The 7342-nt window shown below is 35.1% G+C and overlaps 1 long non-coding RNA gene across 1 annotated transcript; it reads right to left on the bottom strand.

The window, feature by feature from the left end:
• Nucleotides 1-710: 710 nt before the first annotated feature.
• On the bottom strand, nucleotides 711-4495 carry LOC126656474 (uncharacterized). Its single transcript, XR_007633242.2, has 3 exons — nucleotides 4352-4495; nucleotides 4197-4274; nucleotides 711-2897 (listed from the first exon to the last, which is right to left on the bottom strand). It is a non-coding gene; the product is annotated as an uncharacterized LOC126656474 (long non-coding RNA).
• Nucleotides 4496-7342: the final 2847 nt, after the last annotated feature.

The following is a 7342-nucleotide window of genomic DNA, read 5'->3' as shown; positions in this document are numbered from 1 at the left end:
CAATCTGGAGGCTTATCTATCCCCCAAAAACTTGACATCTTCAACTTATTCTCAATGACCCAGGTGGCCCAGAGAGAAGGTTTGAGAGTGACCAAATTCCAGACATGCTTAGTGATCGCTGACACATTCCACAAATGCACAGCCTTGATGCCTAAACCACCATTAGACTTCTTAGAACAAACATTGCTCCAACTCACTAAACTGCCTTTTTTATCAGAATCAGACGCATGTCAAATAAATTTTCTACAACAGTCTTCAACTCCTTTAATCACAGACTTAGGCAAAAGGAAGGTGGTACACCAATAACATGCATACTGAGTAGAACTGACTTAACAAGCTGAAGTCTACCAGCATAAGAAAGACATTTAGCTGACCAAGAATTGATCCTCTTAGTTATCCTAGTCAGGAGGCCAGAACAGTGGTCTTTAGAAAGCTTAGAGGAGATGCGAGGGAGTCCTAAATACATAAGAGGCAAAATATCCTCCTGAAAGCCTAAGAATCTGGTAATATCAGTCTTTCTAACATCATCAATACCATCAAAATAGACACAACTCTTATGGAGATTAGGGATAAGTCCAGAAGACAAAGAGAAGTTAACAAGAAAATCTTTAAGGATCTTAATAGAATCCATGTCAGCATTACAGAACAAAAATAGATCATCAGCAAAAGCTAAATGACAGAGCTTTAAATTACTGCAATTCCTACGAAACTTGAACCCAGACCCCCTATTAGCGTTAATAACAAAGGACATGGACAGATAGTCCATACACAACACAAAAATCATGGGAGAGATAGGGTCTTCATGTCTAAGTACCTTGCCCCTAGGAAAGAACCCATAAACTTCACCATTAATCTGCACAGAATACTTCACAGACTTAATACAGGACATAACAATCATAATGAACTTCCTAGGGAATCTTAGACCAATCAAATTCTCCTCAATAAAATCCCACTTTAAGGAATCATATGTTTTCTGTAAATCAATTTTCAGGGCACAAGAATGACCCTAGTTATTCCTATAGTAATTCCCAACAAGCTCATGAGATAACAGGATATTATCAGAAATGTTTCTACCAAGGACAAAAACAGACTGACTAGGACTAATAATTTTCCCTAGGATCTTGCTAAGCCTCTTACAAATGACTTTATAGATAGTTTTGTACATCGCATTCCAACAAGAGATGGGTCTATAATCACTAACATTCATAGGAGACTATATCTTAGGAATTAAAGAAATAGCAATAGAATTAAGCTGGTTGAGCATCTTACCAGAATTCTGAAAGTCTTTGGAAGCCTGGATAATGTCTTTACCCAAGATACTTCAGCCTTTTTTAAAGAAGGCACTCCCTAACCCATCAGGCCCTGGAGCCTTATCATCATTAATACAGAAAAGAGCAGCTCTAATCTCATCATCATTGAAAGTAATATCCAAACTGGCTTTGTCATCCTCATTCAGCAAATAACCAGCTTTGAAAACATTAGGATCCACACTTCTTCTGTCCCTCATGGAAAAGCTAAGGAAACTCGTATAATGATTAAGAATCACCTCTTTAATTTGCTCAGGGTCATTAATAGCTACTCCTTCAGCACTGTTAATCATAACAATTCTCTTCTTGTTCTATCTTTGCTTAATGATTCTGTAAAATAATTCAAAGTTCTGGTCTCCTAATTTAATCCACATCATTCTGGATTTTTGCCTTAAAATACTCTCTTCCCAACTTAGCATTTTGTAGAAATACTTAGAAATGGCTCTCTCTTCATCTTGGAAGTCAATATTAAAAGGGACTGAATATCTCCTTGTAATCTAGTAAGCATATCCCTGACTTTATCTACTCTCACAGAAATATCACTAAAATCCTTCTTATTCAGAGCCTTAAGCTCTTTTCTAAGGATTTCCAGCTTCTGGTAAATTTGATAAAACACATGTCACGACCCATTTTCATGAATCGTGACTGGCGCTAGGGCATGGGTAATGTAGTACCAACACCCGTAGCTAGCCTTTATTGTATCATACAATTCAATTAAACCTGCAGAAAACCAATGCTCGGGGGCAGCCGAGACTTCAGCCTAATTCTAGCAGTTATAATATTCATCAGTTAATATAACATGCTTATCCAATTTTGAGTCTAAAATAGGCATAACATAAACCAGTGTAACTAATGTAACATGCCAAACCAATATAACTAGTCGGACCAATCCGACAAATAACTGTAATAATAATAAAGACGTCTAGTTACTACTGCGGTCTAAGAATAAAATAGTTTTACAGTTTATCAAAATAATAAAACCTCCGAGAAAAGTAAAGAACGGAGATCAGCAAACTCTCTCAAATCATAACCCTGGGAAAAATTGGGAAAACAACGGGGGTAGATATACTGAGATGAGTTTATACCACTATTTACATTTATCAACTGGAAAACCTTTAAAACTGTTTAAAACATTTAATAACGATATTACGATTAATAGTTGGAACCCTAATCCACAATTCTAAATAATAAACATAATCCAATAGGCCTGGTCCCGAGAGCTGAGCTACACCGAATTACCACTGACCACATTTTTGCCATATCCGAGAGCTGTGCTACACCGAGTTACTCTATTTGGTCCCGAGAGCTATGCTCACACCGGGTTACCATATTTTCATAAATACCTTACCCAGATCATTAACGGTGCGCACGCAGTCCTAATGATGCTCATTAGGTAGCATGTTCCAACTAAGAGCCATAATATAAAAACAGTTCGAAATATACGTACAATATATATATTTAATATTAAAATAACAATTTACTTAATAAAGCGGTAAATAGTAAGTACAAACTCACAACTTGCTAATCCACGTGATAACCTGCCAGGCAACTAGTCCTGGTTCGCCTCTGAAGCACGAACAATCGACGAGTCTAAACAATATATATAATTATTAAAATGGACCTAACTCTAGAGAGTACTAGACACCACATAGCACTAGCACAAATAACAAGTCACGGTAAAGCAATCCAGAGTAAACACAATCCAAATAAATTATAATGCCAAATAATACAAGTCTATTGAGTTCTCGCTTTAAAATCTGTTTAAAAAAATATTATTTAAATAATGTTTAAATAATAAATTAAATCAATTCCAAATTAGTGGGTTAGCCGAGTTAACGATAACTACCAAGCTACCTCACATGTCGGGCGACCCAAGTCTAACCCGACCCAAATATTTTATCAAAATTATAAACCATAGTTTATAATAGTAGTTTTGATAAAATAATAATTAAACATTAAAACGGAACTCAATAGCTTAAAATAAAGTAACCAATAGTTACCGACAAATTACTTAAATAAAATAAGTTAAGATAAATAATTAAAAATTAAAACGTAAATTATCCAAATTGGCACGTCAAGCCAAAATTTAAATAATTACCCAAGTAATTATATGAATATAGGTTAAAAATAAAACTATTGTTTTCCGATTAAATAATCAAAAATAATTTAATTCATAATCGATACTAAGATTATTTTCAGATTTGATTAATGCCATCGAATAACAATTTAAAAATTAAAACGATAATCGAAGGTCCGGTTTCAAAATCGGTATTTAAACAAATTAAATAACCATTTAATAAAATCCAAGAATATTATATTTAATCACCCATAATTAAACAACCAACCAATCATAACTAAGGAAATCAAATGTTCATAATAAATATGAACAGCAACCAACCAACCATTTTAAACACCATGCAAGATTAACGTTCAAATTTTCAATCTCAAACCTTACAACCTCCAAAACTTCACAAGGCAAAACATTAACAATTACCCACTGATAAACCCAACAATTAACATGCACTAACCAATAGCAAGGACAACCACAGCAAGAACAACGGGAATTTATCTCAACTCAAACATAATTCAGTTAACCAGTAACATTAGCAAATAATTATAGCCTTTTGGAAAACATGAATGGTCTCATAAACATAATAACGATGGCAGTTAATCTTAAGAATAACACAAACCAAAGTTTTAGGAACAATTAAATATATACAATCGATTCAGTCAACAAGCAACCTCACTAATCCGCAATAACCTAAGGAATTCATAAATGACATCAGAATTGGGTCAAAGAAAACAGCAGCAGCTATCATTAACAATATACAGCCAAAGAATCAAGAAAACGATGAAGCGACGGCAGCTTAAACGGATAGAATAACGTACTGAAATTGATTCGGAAGCTTTGGGATTGAAGAGGATGATGTCTACTACAGGAGCGAGGAAACAATTCTCAATTCGATGCTAAATCAAGAGAGAAAGGATCAAGAAACAAAAGTATCAACTTTTAAACAATTACTGAGAACAAGCTGAAAACTTACTGATGCAGAGAAGATGACGAAATTGGACGAGAGAATTTTAGTATTTTTCAATAGAGAAAGACGGCTAGGGTTTGAGAGATTATGAGGAATAAATTAAGGTTTAATCGTTTTTTGTGAGGATTTAACTATAAGGAGGAAAAATAAAATAAAAGAAACGCAACATGCTGCTGCCTGAGATTAAGAAAATATAGAGCAAAATTGCATGGCCCATAATTTATCTCAATGCATGGACAAAACTAAGCTAATTGCATGGCCCATAATTTAACTTAATGCATGGACAAACTAAACTTAATACATGGGCCAAATATAAGCTTAATGCATGGGCCAAAAATAGTTAATAATTTATTCAAACCACGAATCGAACCATGAACTCGTATGCGACTCCAAATTATAACCGGAAACCCATCAATTTTTTTTAAAAAAAACACGGGATATTACAAAACAACACCATTATACTTGACATCCCACACTTTCTTAACAATCTCATAGAAATTGTGATGTTCACACCATACATTAAAGAATTTAAATCCCAATTTTCTATTGCAGTTTTTGTTATCTACATGGACCACTAAAGGACTATGATCAGATATACTAGCTGACATTGCTTCATAGTAAGCATCAGGGCATCTCATAAAACTGATTATTGATGAAACACCAGTCCAGCTTCCTCCAGATTCTGTCCTCCCCCTACTGGTTATTGGTCCAAGTAAAGGGCCTTCCGATTTTTTTAAGCTCAAACAAGTTAGCATCATTCACCCAAGATTTGAACTCATCCGCAGCTTGATCATCCACACTAACTCCTCCAATCCTGTCATTATTAGAAATAACAGCACTGAAATCCCCCAGAACCATCCAACTTTCTATAATATTAGAACTAAGGATTTGCAGACTATTCCAAAGCTCAATCCTGTGAGCAAAAACATAAGAACCATACACCACAGTACACTTGAAAGAGATCTTTCCTTTCACAATATTGCAATGAATGTACTGACTATGAGTAGCCATCACATCTACTTAAATCTCATTCTTATAAAAAATAATCCAGATCCTCCCCATGCTAGAGCAACTGTAATTATTTATTACTTCCCAAGTAGGAAGCCTTCTACTTAAATTCCTCCAAACCTCATCAAACTTGGAACTATTCACTCTAAACTCAGTAATACCCACCATATTCAACTTATTATTGGCAATCAAGGAAACAACCTGTGATTGCTTATTAGGATTATTAATCCCTATTTCCAAGAGCATATCATCTATCAATGTCTAACATCCTAGAGTTAAGCCTAGGATTGTTAATATTCTTACTAGAAACATCTCCCTATTTCTCACTTATACTTTTTCCTCTGTCAATAGATTTACTAATCACCTCAGGCCTTATACCTGCATCATTACTCTGTAGGGCAGAAAAAGACTTAGCAACATTACTAATTGATTATTTCCTGCCTCCAAAACTTTACCGGTTTTATCCTCTCCTCCAACTATCTCATTGACAATAACATCTCCAACAATCTCAGAGACAGTACCATCTTTAGCTGGGACCTCTTTTACATCCTCCTGGACACTTCCCACTTCTTTCCCTTCCATAGCTTTCCTAGAGTCTTGAACAACTCTACACATATTTTCTGAATGACCCATTCTGCAGCATTTTTCACAGATTAGACGTCTCCACTCACAAACAATTTTTTGACTGAAGCTAATCCCATTTTCATCCAGCATTTCCATAGAATCAGGGAAAGGACCAGACAGATCCATTTCAACAAGAACTCTTGCATAACCCAGCTTAGTCTTGCTGATTGTGCATTGATCACAATATAAAGGAGTACCACGAAAACTTCCTATCTTGCTTAATATATCAGCAGTCCAGAATTCTCATGGAAGACTCGTGAGCTAGATCCAAATAGGGACATATATGATCTCGTTAGGTTCCATCTTCATCCTAGGTTGCCACCTCTTCAATAGCAATGGCTTCTGATCAAAAGTATAAGAACCAGAACCCAGAATATTGGTACATTCTTCCTCAGATCCAAATTCAAACAGGAACATGGAGGCATTAATTTGATATACATTGCGAAGACCTAATTTATTCCATCTGTTTCTCACAAAGGAATTAATCCTCTCAAACTTGGGGTACATTCCATAAACACGGCCCGCAGTAGCATACTTCCATTTCTCTTCCTCTTTAGAAGTCTCCATAGAGTTAAAATTAACAACTCTGTTTCCACCCCTAACCGCATGAGGAATAAACTTAAGCTCGATCGATTCACATCTGGATCTATTATGAAACAAAAATCTCCATTTCTTAGGGGAACTTTGAATTTCACTTTTATCAACTATTCCTTCTTCTTCCACCACATAATCTTTTTCAGCAACTTGAGGAACTTTCAATGCTACAGGATTAGCTTCATACTCAGGAACAGATAACATTGGAGTCTCAATCACAGGAACAGAAACCAAAGGAGAATCAATCACATCAACAAGAACCAAAGGAGTATCAATCACCGGAAGATCTGAACTCAGCTCGCCATCAGAAACAAGAGTGGTCTTCTTTACCAGAGTTCCACACGGAATCTTAGATCTCTTTCTCGCCATAACGGCCGCAGCGTAGGCGTTGAGAGAGAAAATCGTCCTTTTTTTAATGTTGGGATAATTCTAAACTGATGTAGCAAATCTTATTTCAATTATATGTTAGACCTTTGAATTTAATAAATTAAGAATGGTTCTTTTAATGTGAAGGTCATTGAATGATTTTATATTTAAGGTAAATTCATCGAATTAACCAAAAAATTATCAACACAAGAAAATTAAATCAATGACTCCTGCTTGAGAAAAATCAAGATGAGTAGATTTAACGGGAGTTGGCAAGAAATATAGATACCTAACTAGACTATAATAAAACATCAAATTTTTCTAATTTGGACATAAAATTGAATGTTAGCCAAAGAAGTCGCCGCAAGTTCATAATTCATCCATTTAAATAATAATAAAGAAATT

Source organism: Mercurialis annua, linkage group LG7 (assembly GCF_937616625.2).
Source record: "Mercurialis annua linkage group LG7, ddMerAnnu1.2, whole genome shotgun sequence".
NCBI classification, from domain to species: domain Eukaryota; kingdom Viridiplantae; phylum Streptophyta; class Magnoliopsida; order Malpighiales; family Euphorbiaceae; genus Mercurialis; species Mercurialis annua.
Note: the sequence above shows the minus strand (reverse complement) of the source record. Positions and strands in the feature narration are given on the sequence as shown.